We start from the raw sequence: 17,526 nt of genomic DNA on the forward strand, positions 1-17,526 counted from the left end.
ACCAAATAATCCAATTGAAAAATGGACAAAGGACCTGAATAAGACTTCTCCAAAGAGGACATAGAGATGGCCAATAAACATGTGAAAAGATGGTCAACATCACTAATTATCAGAGAAATGCAAATTAAAACCACAATGTGATATCACTCCACACCTGCCAGAATGGCTACCATCAATAAATCCACGAACAACAAATGCTGGTGAGGATGTGGAGAAAAGGGAACCCTCATGGACTCTTGGTGGGAATGCAGCCTGGTGCAGCCACTGTGGAAAGCATTATGGAGTTAACAAAACATTAAAAATGGAACTGCCTTATGACCCAGTGATTCCATTTCTGGGAACATATCTGAAGAAACCAGAAACACTAGTTTGAAAGAATATATGCATCCCTGTGTTCATTGCAGTGTTATTTACAATAGCCAAGATTTGGAAGCAGCCCGAGTGTTATCAGTAAATGAGTGGATAATAAAGCCATGGCATATGTACACACTGGAATACTACTTGGCCATAAAAGAGAAGGAAATCCTATCCTTTGTGACAGCATGGATTGACCTGGAGAATATTATGTTAAGTAAAAGAACCCATTCAGAGAAAGACAAATATCATATGATTTCAATTATATGTGGAATATAATGAACAAAATAGAAACAGACTCATAGGTACAGAAAACAAACTGACAACTGTCAGGTGTGTGTGGGGGGGGGGAGGGGGGGAGGGTGCTGGGTGAAAAAGGTGAAAGGATTAATTTATAAAAAAAAAACCTTCAAAGACAACAGTATGGTGATTACCAGAAGGAAAAGGGAATGGGAGCATGTAGGAGAAGGTAAAGGGGTGATGATGATTAACAAAGACTTGACTTGGGGTGGTAAACACACAATACACTATATAGATGATGTATTATAGAATTGGTCCCCTGATATCTGTATGATTTTATTAACTAATGTCACCCTAATAAATTTAATAAAAAAGTGATTACTGCCATTTTATTGCTCATATTCATTTTCTCCCTCTCCCCTTCTTCTTTGTAAAGAAGTCTCTTTAACATATCTTGTAATGCTGGTTTGGTGATGAAAAACTCATTTAGCTTTTTCTTGTCTGGGAAGCTCTTAGTCCTGCTGGGTAGATCAGTCTTTGTTGGCAGACTTTCTTTTGTATCACTTTGAATATTTCATGCCAATTCCTTCTGGCCTTAAAAATTTTTCTTCATTTATGGTATATAATGAACAACATAAAGTGATGAACAAAAACAGATCCAGCGACAGAGAAGCATCGATCAGATGGTCAAACCTTAGAGGGAAGGTAGGGGAGGGTGGGGTGAAGAGGGCGAGATCAACCAAAGGACTTGTATGCATGCATATAAGCCTAACCAATGGACACAGATAACAGGGGGGGTGAGGGCATGAGTGGGGGAATGGAGGGCAATGGGGGGATAAGGGCACATATGTAATACCTTAATCAATAAAGAAATTAAAAATAAACAAATAGATATCTTGTAATATAAAAAAAATTGTTGGGAAATCAGTTGATAGTCTTGTGAAAGCTTCCTTGTAAGTAACTAATTGCCTTTCTCTTGCTGCTAAGATTCTCTCCTTATCTTTAATCTTTGCTATTTTTAATATGGTATGTTTTGGTGTAGGCCTCTTTGGGTTCATTTGGTTTGGGACTCTTTGTGCTTCCTGGACTTGTGTATGTATTTCCTTTACCAAGTTAATACATTTTTTGAGTCATTATTTCTTTAAATAGGTCTCTTCTCCTTTTGGTGACTCTTCCTATGATGTGAATGTTGTTTCACTTGATGTTGTCCCAGAGGTCCCTAAACTATCCCCATTTAATTTGTTGTTGTTGTTGTTCTGAATTGGTGTTTCTTGCTACCTTGTCATCCAAATCACTGATTCTATCATCTGCTTTAATCTGCTCTTGATTCTTTCTACTGTATTCTTTATTTAAGTTATTATATCCTTAATTTCTGACTAGTTATTTTTTCATGGTTTCTATGTCCTTTTTTTATGCTTACTATCTCTTTGTTTAAGGTCTCACTAAGTTTCTTGAGCATCCTTATACCCAGTGTTTTGAACTCTGTATCTGGTAATTGGCTTGCCTCCATTCCTCTATTTCTTTTCTTTTTTTCTTTTTTCTTTCTTTTTTTTTTTTTTTTGAGATTTCTACTGTTCTTTCACTTGGAGCACTTTTCTTTGTCTTCCTATTTGAGTTGCCTCTTTGTGTTTGATTCTATGTATTAGGTAGGTCTGCTATGTCTCCCAGCCTTGGTAGAGTAGCCCAATGTAATAGGTGCCCTATGAGGCCCAGTGGTGAAGTCTCCCTGATCACTGAGTGGATGCTCCAGGTGTTGTCCCTTGTGTGGGTTGTGTGTGCCCTCCTGTTGTGGTTAAGCTTTGATTGTTGTTGGCATGCCAGTGGGTGTAATTGACCCTCAGACTGACTGGCTGTGCGGATTGCCCACCACCACAGTATATGGCCTGATGTACTGGGGGGTGAAACCCACAGAACAGTATTCACCCAGTGGGCTCTGGTTCCTGCCAAGGCTTCCCTTTGGGTGTGCCACTTGTGGAGCTACTAGGGTGGTACTCTTTTGCGATCTGAAGCGGGCCACCAGGTGTGCTGGTTCTTAGGCCTCTTGGGGGAGGGGGCTCCATTGCAGGTCAATGTCAGCCTCAGCCTGTGACTCACCCAGGGTTACCTCTTAGGAGCTGTAAAGCAATCACTGTTAGCAGTTGTCTGTGCCAGGCCTGAATAGTCAAGATTATTAAAGATAATCTTAGCAGCAAGAGAAAGTCCTGAATAGTCAAGGGCACAAGTCCCTACACTGAGCCAAGGCCGGCTGTAACCAGTACCAGGCCCAGAGGCAGACCATCAAAAGGCCCAGGGCACCCTGAGACCTGCCATGCCTGCTGGTTGCCCACAAGTCTCAGTCCCTGAAAGAGCCTTAGGCAGCATGCGAGTTGGGTGGGGTGATTGGTGTTCACCAGGTTAGTACATTTTCAGATTTGGTGCCATTGCTGAGCCTGAGGCCACTACTCACAAGTCTCAGGGTACACCAGGCCAGCTGCCACTGCCTGGGGCCTGGAACCTATGTGGTCAGGCGGGGTCTCAGGGAGTCATCAGAGTGGAGCTAGTGGAGTTTACCAGGACAATGTAGAATCAGATTTGGGCTTGTGGGGAGAGGGCTCAACACAGCAACAATGGAGGCTATCCCTCCAGCCCTTGCCCTGAAGCTACACACTCAGTTTCTTTTTGTATGTTTCTGGGGCTCTCCTAAGCTGCTATCCATCCAAAACAGCTCAAGGTGAGTGCCTGTGAGCAAGACTTTGTGTGCTGGCCCTTTAAGAGGACGCCTAGGTTTCTAGCAGCCTTCTGTCTCACTCAGAGGGATGGAAATCCCTACTGATTTTCACAGTCAGATGTTATGTAGGTTCCTCTTCTTGTCACTGGAGTTTCAGGCTGGGGAGTCCAGTGTGGGGCTGAAACCCCTCAGACCTCAGGGGGGACCTCTGCAGCTGACATATCCCTCCAGATTCTCAACTGCCACCCGTGGGTGTGGGACCAGCCTGTTTATCGTCCCCTACCAGTCTCATGCCCCTAGTTATAGGACTTTGGTTCAGCTACTCTTCACGTGGCTATCCAGGTTGAATTTTCTAAAGTTTAACTGTAATTTTGGTGTGGTCATGGGAGGGAGGGGGTACAGTGTCCACCTACTCCACCATCTTGACGGGAACCTTATTATTGTTAACAATCAGCATGTAGCGGAATAAACATGGAACAGCCCAATGATTAAAAAGGTATGCTCAGCATAAAGGACTTTAAATGAAGATCCTGCAATGAAGTACAATTGGTTCATGAATCTTCTCAGTGATTTATTAGAAAGAAATTTCTATGCTAGACACTAGATTATGTGATTTGGCTTCTTCTCCCTAGGCATCGAATGCAAGTATTGGGAAAAGCCAGGAAAATTACATCACGGAAAACAATCAAATATGTGTTACTGATTGTAAGGAGTTTGAGAGCCATTAAACCAATCAAACACAGAGGAGAGTTTATCGAAAGTCCCGCCCTTAGATCTCTAAGAAGAATGGGTAAATACTAGTTTGAATAGTTAAAAGGGCACAAGTCCCTATATAAAAATATTGGACAATGAAATTTTTCAATGCCCTTTTAATACAGTGACCCCATACTTCTAATTCTTTCCATCTTGGGGTGCCCCAGTCAGACTGTAGTGATTAGCACTTTATAGACTCTTCTTGCTTCTCACCCCAAGGGAATCATGGAAATGAATCACGAGTTAGATTTATAGCCACTGAATTTATTGAGTGAGATCCAAGTGTTTTTTTTCTAAAGGAAGGACCCTCCTCGCCTAAATAAGTATAAAATTGAGATGATGGCCTTGAGCTTCAAGGTGGGAGTAGGTGAATTTGGTTTCAAGCCTCCCAGTTCTGCAAACATTGAAACCATCTCTATATCAGACCACAGTAAAAATAATGAGAGTGAATTATACTAGAAATCTGCCAGGATGGTTGAGTCCTTCACCTGACATTATCTTCATGCAGAATTCCCCATCATGCGAGTACTTTTAGATAGCATAAATGGTTTCATACTATTTAAAGACATTCTCCGAAAGATACACTTTACAAATTCAAGAAATCATAATGTTAAATGTCAGTTAACAGTTCTGTGAGCCAGGACAGCTTATTTGTTGTTTTTCACATTACACAGAGCCCTGGGGAAGTCACTCGAGGGCTGATAGGGGAGTTCTGAGAGAAGAGAGGAAGATCCCCATTTAACCATGAACCGAAACAGCTCTGCTTTTAGATCTCGTGGGGAAAGAGTTTAGAAAAACTGTTCTAAGAAGTATTTAAGCCATTGCTTAAGGGAAGGAAAATCTGTCATAGATTAAGAACCTACTGTGTGTGTCAGCTACTTTATATCCATTACCTTAACCATTACTACACCCCTCACCAGTAACAACAGTCTATTTTACGGATGAGGAAACTGAGGCAATATTTTGAAGGTTAGAGTGCTCTTTCAGATAGAGCCAAAATGAATATCCATGATTTATGTCCTCTTGAATCCAACATCATTCTTAAGGACTAAGTTTATTAATGTCTTCATCTATGTTTAATAAAGATAAACTTTTTTATTTTAAAAAATCCCTATGGTGATGATAATGATGTTAATGATGATCAAACCAGTGTGATTAAAATAAGTATTGCTGCAGCACTGTTTCCCAAATTTGTTTGAAAATAATAATTTCTGTGCTTGGTAAATATACAGGTTCTCAGGCTCTAACTCAAAGCTACTCTATCAAAATTCTCCGGAGATAAATTGAAGGAGTTTGGAGACTGTGTGCTAGGCTAGCTTTGGGCAGAGTTACCCTTAGGTACATCTATTTCAATCCCAGGTCTCCGTCTTTTAAATAGAAGGGCTCAGCTGGCTGCCAGGAAAGTTAAATGACAGTCCCCACAGCTGGCGTCCTGGGCAGGACAGAGGCTATTCCAATATGGCCCTTTGCCCTATCTTCCTCTTTCCCGAAAGATTCACTTCCAAATTTCTCATTCCTCCCCAGCGTCTCACGTTTTCCTCTTCCCACTGGCTTCTCCTCCACCTTGAATCATAAGACCAAGATTTCAATGAGTTTGCACTTCAGGAAGGGAGATACGACCTGTAGACATGGTAGGCTATAATACGTGCCATGGAAGATGTGCAGTGAGCACCATGGGACTTCAGAAGCAAGAACTAAGCAATGCTTTGGAATATCAGAGATGGTTGGCATGGGCCAAGCTTCCCGGACCAGTTGTGGCCTATAGGTAGGCTTTCTTCTGGCAGAGGGCAGTGAGATCACCAAGAGAACATCCCCCCCCCCATTTCTTTTCTTTGCAAATTGGGTCTCTGTAACTTAGACCAAGTCATCTGTTTCAAAATAGGACAGAATTACAACCAGCTGGTACTGATTTTCCAATCCCGACCTCTGCAGAGGGGCTGAAATTTACCAGAAAGTCCATTTCTTGTCCAGGGCGCCAGGGTGTATCTCCCTCATAGGGTGACGCGGGTGCTATGAAGCTTTTGCTTTTCTTTTTAATTAGGTTATGACCACATGTCACGCTGTTTCGGTATTTTGAATACAGCATTGTAAGTTGAAAATAGAAGGAGGGTACAGAATGTGCAACATTTTCTAGTTCATTGTTCCATGTCCATAAACAAACACTTAAAAAGTAAAATTCTACATTCTTCAAGGTAGCAGCTACGATAGTACTGTTCTCTCTGCCATTGGCAAGGAAGGGTAAAAAGTAAGCTGTTCAGTTACCTCATCGATTGTATTCATCTCTGTTCCAACATGAGGCCACCTGACAGTCCTAATCACTTCTATCAGGTCACAGTCCTACAAGTAAGTAGGCAACCCTGTGCTGCTCCCCACCTGTTATGGGCTGACCTGCGTCCCCCAAAAGAAAGTGGAAGTCTTAGCCCCAGTACCTGAGATCATGGCCTTATTTGGCAATAGAGTCTGCAGATTTAGTGAAGTTAAGATGAAGATATTAAGGTGGAGCCTAATCCAATAAGGAGATGCCCATGTGAAGACACAGAGGCAGGGGAGAGAGGCATGTGAAGAAATAGATGCAGCGATTGGTGCATTCATCTGCCAGTCAAGGAGCAGCAAGGGAGAGAGGCACGGATCAGATTCCCCTCAGAGCCTTCAGCAGGATCAGCACTGCCAACACTCTGGTTTGGACCTCTGGCCTCCAGAACTCTGGGAGAAAATACATGTCTGTTGTTTTAAGCCACCCAGTTTGTGGTATTTTGTTACGGCAGCCCCAGGAAACTAATAGACCATCTTTATAAAAACTGTCCACAAAGGAACTCTGTGTAATATTGCACATAAAATTTTAATGAAGACACTTAATCTGACAACTATTATAAATATGAACAAGATGATCGCATGAAAGATAGAATGAGAACTTATAGGGGGGTAGCTAGACTACTTGATGGAGGAAAAAGGATGGATTCTTAGGGAAGTTTGGTTCATCTTAAGAAGCAACATAGAGATGCTGTAGTCCAGAAGTGAGCAAACGCTGGCCTCCAGGCAAAAAGCAGCCCACAGCCCAACACTGCACAGCCCTGAGCCGAGAAAGGGTTTTAGATTTTTAAAGACTCTTGAAGGTGGGCCCATCTCTTTTTCCTTTCCATCCAGAGAAGGTATCCAGGTGGATGGAGAAGCCACTAGAACAGTGATTCTCAACCTTCTGGCCCTTTAAATACAGTTCCTCATGTTGTGACCCAACCATAAAGTTATTTTCGTTGCTACTTCATAACTGTAATGTTGCTACTGTGATGAATCATAATGTAAATATCTGAAATGCGGGATGGTCTTAGGCGACCCCTGTGAAAGGGTCATTCGACCGCCAAAGGGGTCGCGACCCACAGGTTGAGAACCGCTGCACTAGAAGGAAGGAGTCTCGATCCCCAAAAGACTTTGTGGTGTAGACTCCTCAACCCCCAACTCACATTTTACTGTGACAGAAATGAACCTTAATTATGTTCGCTGAGCAGTTAGTTATACACAGAGTTGTGTTGTGACCGTTACTCTATCCTAACAAATACAATTATTCTCTCTCTAAACCTGACCCTCATTCTTACCTGAACCCTAACTCTAATGAAACCAGGAGACTATGCAATGGAGACCATGAGTGATCCCCAAAGCTTAAAACACTTCCTGTCTGGTCCACTACAGAAAACATCATCAACCCTCGGCTAGTCCAGTGGTTTATAACATTATTATTACTGTTATTATTATTATTATTTAGTGTAGATCACTTATTTTAAAAAGATATGTAAAATAGATAAACAAAGATGCTCTAGTCAGTAGCCATCAACTGGTGGCCCACGGACGAGGTCCGAAAGATTGGCGACCTCTGCTCTAGATAAAACAAGGCTCACAGTCTTGAATTATCATTCGATGAATTTAGTACCCCAGGGTTCCACGAACTAATGCTAGTGATCTCGGTGACACTCCATCAAGTACTTACAGTGTGTCAGCAGTATTGTGTGGACACTGCATATACACTCTTGAATTTAATCCTCAAAATAATCACATGAGAAGTAGTGCTATTATTATCTCCATTTTTATACATGAGGGAAGTGGAGCTCAGAGAGATTAAATAGTTGCCCTATATTTACATCTAGTAAATGGCAAAGACAGAATTCACATGAACGTCCCTCTGTCTGCAAAACCCACACTCCTACCTATGCCATGTTGCTTTTCCCAAAAGAAGCTGCTTTTATCTGCCCCACCTCCCCATGGAAGGCCCCAGGTCCAAGGAGGCGAAGGGGTAAGTCTAGGACCACAGGTTAGTTGGTCTTGCGTCCAGGGGCCTGAGTCCTGTCATGCTCCTCCAATGTTCCCAAAGGCTTGCTGTCCTGACTAAGGCTGGGTGGAACATGGTCCAGATGGGCTCTGGGATGGAGGCGTGGTCAGGGTAGGGGTTGAAGTCCCTACCTTCTCATTCCCATGCTCATCAGTCTGCCGGGATGGAGAAAGAGATTCATGTAACATGGCAATTGGTGGACCATGTCTGTCCCTCAATTTGGCCTTCTTGTCTCTGCTCATAGAAGAGGTGCCACCCAGCAAAAGCACATGACCCACATCTCAGGAGAGGCCCAGGGGTGTTCTGTTTTGCAACACCAGCCAGCAATGGTCGACTAGGTCCTGGCCAGCCTCTCTCTGACTTTGCCCCTCACCCTCTCCTTCTATCTCCTTCTTGTTCCCCGGGTTGGAAGCATGGACCTGCCTTCCCATTACTCCCCAAGGATCTGCCCCTTCATGCCAGCTACTCAGAACCGCCTTAATTGAGGTCAGCTGATTTGTTTATCATTTATTTATTAAACTGTTTATTGAAGTGTAGTTGACATACATTATTATATTAGTTTCAGGTTTTACAACATACTGATTCAATATTCATATTCCTGACAATATGATCACAATTAGTCTCCGAACCCTCTGTCACCATCAAAGTGATTACAATACTGTTCACTGTTTTCCCTATGCTGTACATCATTTCCCCATAACTTATTAATTTTATAACTGGAAGTTTGTCCCTTTTATTCTCCTTCACCTTTTCATCCCCACTCCCACTCCCTTCCTCCCTGGCAACCATCAGTTTTATCTTGAGTCTGTTCTGTTTTATTTGTTTGTTCATTTGTTTTCAGCTGATTCCCTCTTAGCCCAGCTGTTAGGACCAGGGCTCACAGGTTTTACCCAGAGGGTTGCATTGCCAGGCAACACAGTCCTGCTCCTGGGGGCAGGCCTCCTTCTTTCCGGTGAAATGCCAGGTACCACACGTTCACTCTCTTCTCTGCTGTGTCATATATGTATGTGTGTCGACAGTGCCGACACAATCACGGTCACTAGTGGCTTTAAGCTATTGTCTTTAAGGGACAGAAGTTTGTCTTAGTGGTAATACTAATAAGAGCATAATTCATTAATTGTTCACTTTATATACACATAACCTTATAAGGAAGGTGCTACTATAATCTCCTTTTCTGTAGCTGGGAAACCCAGGTGCAGAAAGGTTAGGTACCTTGTCCAGGAACATAGAGCCAGGCTTTGAACTCTGCAGCCTGGCTATCAAGCCTACATTTCAGTCTCTTCTTGATGCTCCAGGCGTGAAGGTTTGGGTCACCTCTCGTGACTGGCTGTGTTGCCAGGCCTTCTTCGTGGTGCTTTACACACACAGTGAGAAATGACTGGGAAGTATTTGTCTATACATTTTCCCTGCTATTCCTTGTTTTCTACCCATTAGGCATCTAGGCTGTCCATCTTTACTGCTTCAGGGAAGGAAAAACCAGCAAAATATAGATAACAGAGGAGTCATATTTTTAGCTTTTGAGTCCCAAGTCCCAGGCTCTAAGCATAAACCAGAGATTTGGGAGATTAGCTGAAAAGCTGGGAAACTTTCTCCAGGCCAGATAAGACTATTTAAATTGGGGAAGGAGGAGAGCCAGAGAAGCCAAGAAAGCTGATATGTTAGGTCCCTGAAGAGGACCCTGCACACACCCACCTGCCCTGCAGCCCCCCTGCCCCAGGTGGGCAAGACCTGGCAGTAGGCAGGACTGAAATGCAAAATCAAATGGTCCTATGTCCTCCCCTGGGTTTGGATGACAATATCCTGACTTGACTAAGATTATGTTCGTAAGTCATCATGTTTCCATAAACCAAATTGGGGCTCAAATAGAAATTAAGTATGTTTATTTATCCTATATAATAAAAGCATAGTATGCAAATTGTTCTCTCGACCGGGAGGTCTTCCGGGAGTTGGACCAGGGGGCAGGAGGGAAGGAATACCCGGGGGAAGAGAGGGAGTACCCGTCCGGCAACCGGCAGCTACTAGGGACCCTACCAGTGCATGACTTTCATGCACTGGGCCTCTAGTAGAAAAATAAGAATTTAGAAATATATAGAAAACCTACATTTCTTGCACAGCCAGACTTAGGCCCATGTGTACCTACCACATATTCACTATCTCTAGTCCATGACATTGATCCTATCATTTTTTTTATGATCTGCATATTAGAGCATTTGATTGCAGAGTGGAAAAATACTTGCTCAGGGGATAGAGCCAATAAGTAAGGAAAAGGCACACCGGGGACAAGCAAAAAAATCAATGATGAAGGAAAAAGAAAATAAAAGACGTAGTAAGAGGTAGGTTGAGTCTGCAAGAGAGAGCTCCTGAATTACCGCCATCCCATAAAAAACATTTCTCTGTCTCCGCCAATAAAAGTGAGCATTTTCAGGATATACTTACATTTTATTTGGCAAACTAGTCATTTCCTTGATCCTTCTTCCCAGAGTCTAGCTTTGGCTGGACACCGTGAAAACGTAGGCAGCCTCCATGAAGAAGTTATTTCTACTGCGTTGTTGCTGGAAAAAAAAAAATGCATGCAGATCCGAGTTCTATCATGGAAATTATGCTTTGTGACAAATATGTTATGAATGAGTATTCATAAAGCTATGCCAAAACGTATGCTATCGCAGCATTCAATTATTTTAACCTGCCATGAACTCCCTGTGATAAATCATGGGAAAACTAAAGAGAACTATCTTTAGTCACTGCACTGTTTCACTCGTTCAAGTCATTCACGGCTCTAAAAATACAATTTATATCATTGCATTCCTGAAATTCCTCCAGTGCTTATGTTCTGATTGAAGTGGCATTAAAGCCGGGGCGATTAAGCTGGGAGGCCCAAGGCTACTGACCAGCGTGCCCCTGGGTGTCGGCTGTCCATCAGATTGCGCACATTGTTTATCAGACCTGCAGCAGGGGTGTGATTAGAGCGTGGCCTGCAGTTTGGGAAAAAGGCTTGGGATTCTCAGCCTGAAAAGGGACCTTTCCAGGAAAGTGTGGACAGGACTTTTGGTAGGACTAATCGAGAGCAGGTGATCAGTTCATTTAATGGCCGATTTGAAACACTTTTGGAAGTGATGTGGGGGAGCCATTCATATTTGATGCCAGGACTCAGGCATCAACTTGGGTGTTTTGTTCAAACAGGCAAGGATTCTAATAATGGACTAATGCTGGAGGGTGAGCTCGCATCTCCTTTGGGTTTAAAGGCAACTTCCTGTCTGTCTTCTCCATGTACCATCAGAAAAAGCCATTTTTCTTATGGTCCTGATAAGTCCACACTGATTCTGGGATCCCTCTTTCTCCTCTGAGTCTTGGGCGACACATGACCTGCTGCAGGTCTGATAAACTTGTACTAGGAAAAGCCATGGTACATCTATTTGTGTGCAAGGAAGAGGGTAGGCTGGAATGTGTCATTTTACACCTAAAGGGTTATGGAATTGGGGACAGGAAGCTATGAGTGTTGTACTGAGGAAACTTGCAGGAAAGAGAGCCGCCAATGCTCTGGCAATCACTTGTTTTGGACAGTAGCTTCTCCAGCCTCGATTTCCTCCACCAGCAAACCCAGGCAGCTGTATTTGACTTGTGGTTCTGGGCCCAAACTGTCTATTAGAGCCACTTGGAGAACTTTAAAAACATATCTGTGCCCTAGCCCAGCCCCGGGAAATGTTATTTAATTGGTGCAGGGTGGGGGTCCCCCAGGAATCTGATGTGCAGCCTGGGCTGAAAGTGACAAGATGGAAGCATTTCTGGGGTTCCCATGAGCTGTATCCAGCAGCTTCTGGGAAACAGAGATGAGAGGAGCAAGAGTAACCCATCACCAGGGCGCTGGCCTGCTACACTGGGGTTGTTCTGACACAGTGCCTCCCAGGATGCTTTGTGGAAGTTGTCTACACCTTGTCACAAGGCTGGGGACAAAGGAGTAAAATGCATGACTTTCACTCATTCCCTTCCCGGAAAGGATTCTAATAATGGACAGAGCGTGTGGCTCAGGGTAAAGGAAAGGCTCAGCAAGCCTTGGGCACTTAACCGCTCAGGTGATGCCCCAACATTATAACATGATTTAAAAGACACAGTTGATCCTTGAACAACATGGGGGTCAGGGTACTGACCCTCCCCTGCACAAACCACCCCATGCTGTAAAAAATTTGCATATAACTTTGACTCCTCAAAAACTTTCCTAAAGCCTACTGTTGACTGGAAGCCTTACCATTAGCAGAAACAGTCAATTATACATATTTTGTAGGTTATCCATCTATCTATCTATCTATCTATCTATCTATCTATCTATATAAAAACCTAATATGAAAATAGACTGAATGGCAGAACAACCGAACAACCGGTCACTGTGATGTGTGCTGACCATCAGGGGGTGCGTGCAGAACATGATGGGCCTCAGCAGCAGGCAGAGTGTGGAACATGTCAGGCATCAGCCGTGGTAGGATAGTGGAGCAGGGGAGCAGGGGAGCAAGACCAAGACGGGGCACCAGTTGCTGTCATCAGGGCAAGCCACTGGTGGTTACTGAAAATTCTTTGCTCCTGCATGCTGTGGTCCCGCCTGGCACTTGCACCTATTGCCGGCACAGGCCCCGCTTACACCCACCCTGATTGCTCAGCACTGTCAGTGGGTGCGAGCGGCTGCTGACCCTGATCGCCCCTGAGGGCTTCTCCACCTCCCCCTGCTCCTGAGGGGCAATCAGGGCACCTCTGCCACTCACACTTGCTGCTGGCACTGGCTCCAATCACTTTGTGCCATCAGTGGGTGCAAGTGGGCCGGCGCCCTCAGCACTTCGGAGTGGTGGGAGAAGGAGTGGGGCTGCTGGCAGATAGGGGACCAGGGGGCCCAGTGGGAGGGGTTGGGTGGGGGCATGGAGGATGGGCCGAGACCTGCCCCTGTGCTCACCACAGCCTTGCAGCCCACAGTTCCTTTCAAGGTGCATGAATTTGTGCACTGTGCCCCTAGTATATTATACAGTATACTGCATTTTACAATAAAGTAGACTAGAGAAAATAATGCTATTAAGAAAATCACAAGGAAGAGAAATACATTTATTTGTTGAAAAAATGCATGTAAGTGAACTCCTGTAGTTCAAACCACTCCTGTGGTTCAGGGGTCAACTGTATCCGTGTAAGTGGGTATAAGGCTGCTCCCGGGGTTCCTGGCTGATGCCTGCATTGACCCAGGTCAGATTTGAAGGGGAGCTGAGTGTTTGCAGGTGGGAAACTTCCTTCACTGTTGTTACACGCCTCGCCTAGCCTCGGGGATGCTGCCTGTGCAGAGCGACTTGAGAAACAATTACGGACGGATAAACACCCTTAATGAGAAAAGTCCCGCTCTCGGCCGCCGCAGCGATTTCTGGATTTGATTACCGCTGCTCGATGCTGGCGATGGGGCTGGCATTTCATGCTTTCTCGTTTTTCCTGATAGGGCCCATGAGCACGTTATGTTCTTTCTCCCAGTTGGCAGCTCCACAAAGGCCAGCAATAAAACCCCCACTTGTGTAATAAACTGCGGTACAATCTACTGCTGAGGAACAAGGTCCCTGAAAATCTGCAACCTTTCTGCACGTTAAACACAAAACAGATGGAGGTTTGAAAATAACTTTCCTCTTCAGGGGAGGGGAAGCCTCGAAGCGAGGGAGCCTCGCAGTCAGAGCGCTGAGATACCAAACCAGAGGGAACTTTCTGTTCCCGCCCGCAGGGCAGGGGCTCCTGCGGGGCGCCACATCCTCGGGGACCTGTGACCGAGGAGGGGTGGCGGCAGGCGGCGGAGACAGCGTGCATGGCGGAGGACAGGCAGGCGGGCTCACCTGCCACTGGCTAGTCTGCTCCACTAGGCAGGTCACTGGCTCCTTGAGCCTTTTTGTAAACCTGACGTGTAAAATGGGGCTAACCTTGACCCTATTCCCCAAGCGCATCAGAGAGTGGAGTAGCTGCCAATAGAAAGACTTTTGTTTGGTGGCTACTGCTGCTTTTAATTTGCTTTCATTTATTTGTTGGTTGTGTGTGGATGTGTGTATGTGTATGCATGTGCACAGAATAACAATTATTTATACAGGCAGACCTCATGTTATTGCTCTTCGATTTATTGCACAGCACAGATGCTGTGTTTTTTACAAATTGAAGGCAAGAGCCTCCACCAGCAAAGAGATCACAACTTGCTTTATTGCTCCAAATCTTTTATTTGGTGCCCTGGAGCCAAACCTGCAATATCACTGAGGTATGTCTGCATATATGTATACAGACACACACACACACACACACACACAGATATGCATGTATGTATTAACAATATATATGTAATCATTCATGGAACAGAATAAATGATGGAGCCAAGACTTTATAAGTGATGTAGGTGCACATGTATGCCTGTGTGCATTAACCCCTGTATATTTATTTTCTTATATTCTTCCATGTTTTAAGGGGAAATTGAAGTAGTTTATAATGATTCACATTTATCACTCACTGCTTAACAATATATGATTTATTTTTATTTTTTTCTTTATTGATTAAGGTATTACATGTGTCCTTACCCTCCATTGCCCCCTACCCCCCACTCATGCCCTCACAGAATATGATGTTATTTGTGAAAGTGACTGAACTTTAGTTATTAAATGGAACTAAAACTTCATTTCCAAGTAATAATACAGCCACTTTCTTTTTTTTCTTTTTTTTAAAGTATGTTTTGACTGATTTTAGAGAAAGAGGAAGGGAGAGGGATAGAGAGATAGAATCATTGATTGGCTGCCTCCTGCGCGCCCTCTACTGGGGAACAAGCCTGCAACCCTGGCACGTGCCCTGATGGGGAATCAACCAGTGACCTCTCTGTTCATGGGTCAATGCTCAGCCTCTGCGCACACCAGCCGACGCCGCCTTCTACATGTATCCTGCCCCTGACAGCGGCAGGCATGCTCACCCATGGTAAACTGTGGGCTCCGAATGGCCGGCATTACATGTTTTATAAATGCAATTAAACCCACAGAAGGTTCTCCTTCAATGTAGAATCTTGCAAAGCGCTGGGTGAGGCATCTTCTGAAGAAGCAGCAGACACGTGGGGGAGAGTGGACCGTGGACCGCTAGCTGGTTCTATCAGTGGGTATCCAGGCAGGAGAGCCGAAGCCACGCTAGGAGCTGGGGACGGGGATTCCATACAGGCCCAGTGCGACTTAATACAGAAAGGGGTTACTCGGGTGTCCGGAGACTGAAAAGAGAAAAGGGAAGCGCCACCCCTGAGCCGAGGCAGCAAAGAGAAAAGGGATTTCTGAGGCGCTGCTGCGCAGATCGCTGAGGAAGGGGGTGGCACTGCTGTGGCCTCTAGACAGGCAGAGAGTGTTCTGGAAACTGAGAAAGGGGGTGGCTACCACCAGCGCCCCGCCCCCGCCAGAGCAACCCTGGCAGGGAAAAGCCAGAGCTCTCCTCGCCTTCAGAGCCCATTTCCTCTCCAGCACCACCTGTGGGCAGCACCCAACAGCCGGCAGCTGCAGGAAGGATGGGTCTGGGGCAGTGGTTCTCAACCTTGGCTGCACATTAGAATCACCTGGGAATCTTTTTAAAATCCTGATTTCTGGGCCTCATCCTCCGGAAATTCTGTTTCTTTGTTACTAATGTTGTGGTCCCACCCCATAACAAAGAAACAGAATTTCCGGAGGACGAGGCCCAGAAATCAGGATTTTAAAAAGATTCCCAGGTCATTCTAATGTGCAGCCAAGGTTGAGAACCACTGGTCTGGGACTGTGGATGCTGAGCTGGCAGGGCCAGCTGTTAGTTGACTCCTGTGAAAATGACCCAAACAGGAGGCAAATAAAGAGAAGTGAGCTATGTGGCCAGATACCCCGGACAAGCAGGCCACATCCATGCACAGAGACCTCATGCTTGTCTAACTGGCTCTTTAACAATTGTTCCAGAAGGGAGAGACTCGGCAAACGAAAGTGAGCGAGTGGTAGGTTTGCCTCCAATTTGCACATCTACTGACCATCCAGGTGGTTTTCTCTGCTGTGATTAGCTGCCTGTGCAGCATTAGAGCACGGTAGGCAGCAGCTATACATTAGACATGTATTTAACACCTGCTGTTTTCCCTTAATCCTCCTGTAACCCAGACCGTTTTACTTCCTCTCAGGTTAAGTGAAGGTCAAGGTCACTCCTAAGTAGCTGCAAAGTCAGGGCGTGCATGTTGGGCTCCTGACTTCTAGCCCGTTGCACTTTCTACTATGCCGCAAACATCGCAGTGTCTTGGTGTTAATCATGACTTCACAGCTTCTACATGAAAATGTACCACTCTCACCGTCTTAATAGTGAGTTTCACTGAAAGGGCTGTTTTATGAAGGGACTGGCTCAGCCCCAGGGCAGCATCCAGGCACCACTCTGACTCTCCTTTGCTTTCAAATGTTATTGCCTCCCTATGGAGCCCACCTGTGACACCTGCCACCTGGTGAATAATGGAGGTGTGTTTTAAGTGGGGCACACGGGTATTAATAAGGTCAGCAAGTAAGAAAACAATTCCAAGTAGACAAAATGGCCTTGAAAAGTTTGCTGAACCTCCTCTACAGTGCTGTGGTGTCCCCTCTACACAAGACCAGCGGCCTCCGTTTCCTCCTAGGGTTGAGACAGACTCGGTGACTTCTGTTGGGCCCCCGCTCACAGGTTGGCCTGCACTTCTGGGGCTTGTGGAACAAAACATTTGCACTGTGGAGGCTCTGGGGTTAATCTCAAGACAGCGATTTGCCCGCATTACGAGGGGCAGGGGGGGGACTGAGCCCAGAAAGGGCAGCAGTTGGCACTTCCGAGCCGGCGTTCTCTGAGGGCAGTGGCAGGCTGGCACATCTGCACACCCACGGTCTCTCTATGGTAGCATCATTCCCTCCCCCTCCCCACTGAGCTTCATACCGTGGAATTCGTGTAGGTGAAGCACACATCCGCTGTCCTCATAGTGAATTTCACTCATTGATCAAGACTTGCTAGGAAAGATGTGCAGCGCCGTGAGGTTAAAGACACCCTGGAGAAGCAGTGGATGCCAACACTGGCCTGGACGTTAAAAAGCTAAAGTTCAAGTCCTGATGGCACTTACCAGCGTGTGGCTCTGGAAAGGTCACTTCAACTCTCTGAAACTCAGATTCTTCGTTGG

This window comes from Myotis nattereri (genome assembly GCF_964212035.1).
Source record: "Myotis nattereri genome assembly, chromosome: 16".
In the NCBI taxonomy this organism is placed as follows: Eukaryota; Metazoa; Chordata; class Mammalia; order Chiroptera; family Vespertilionidae; genus Myotis; species Myotis nattereri.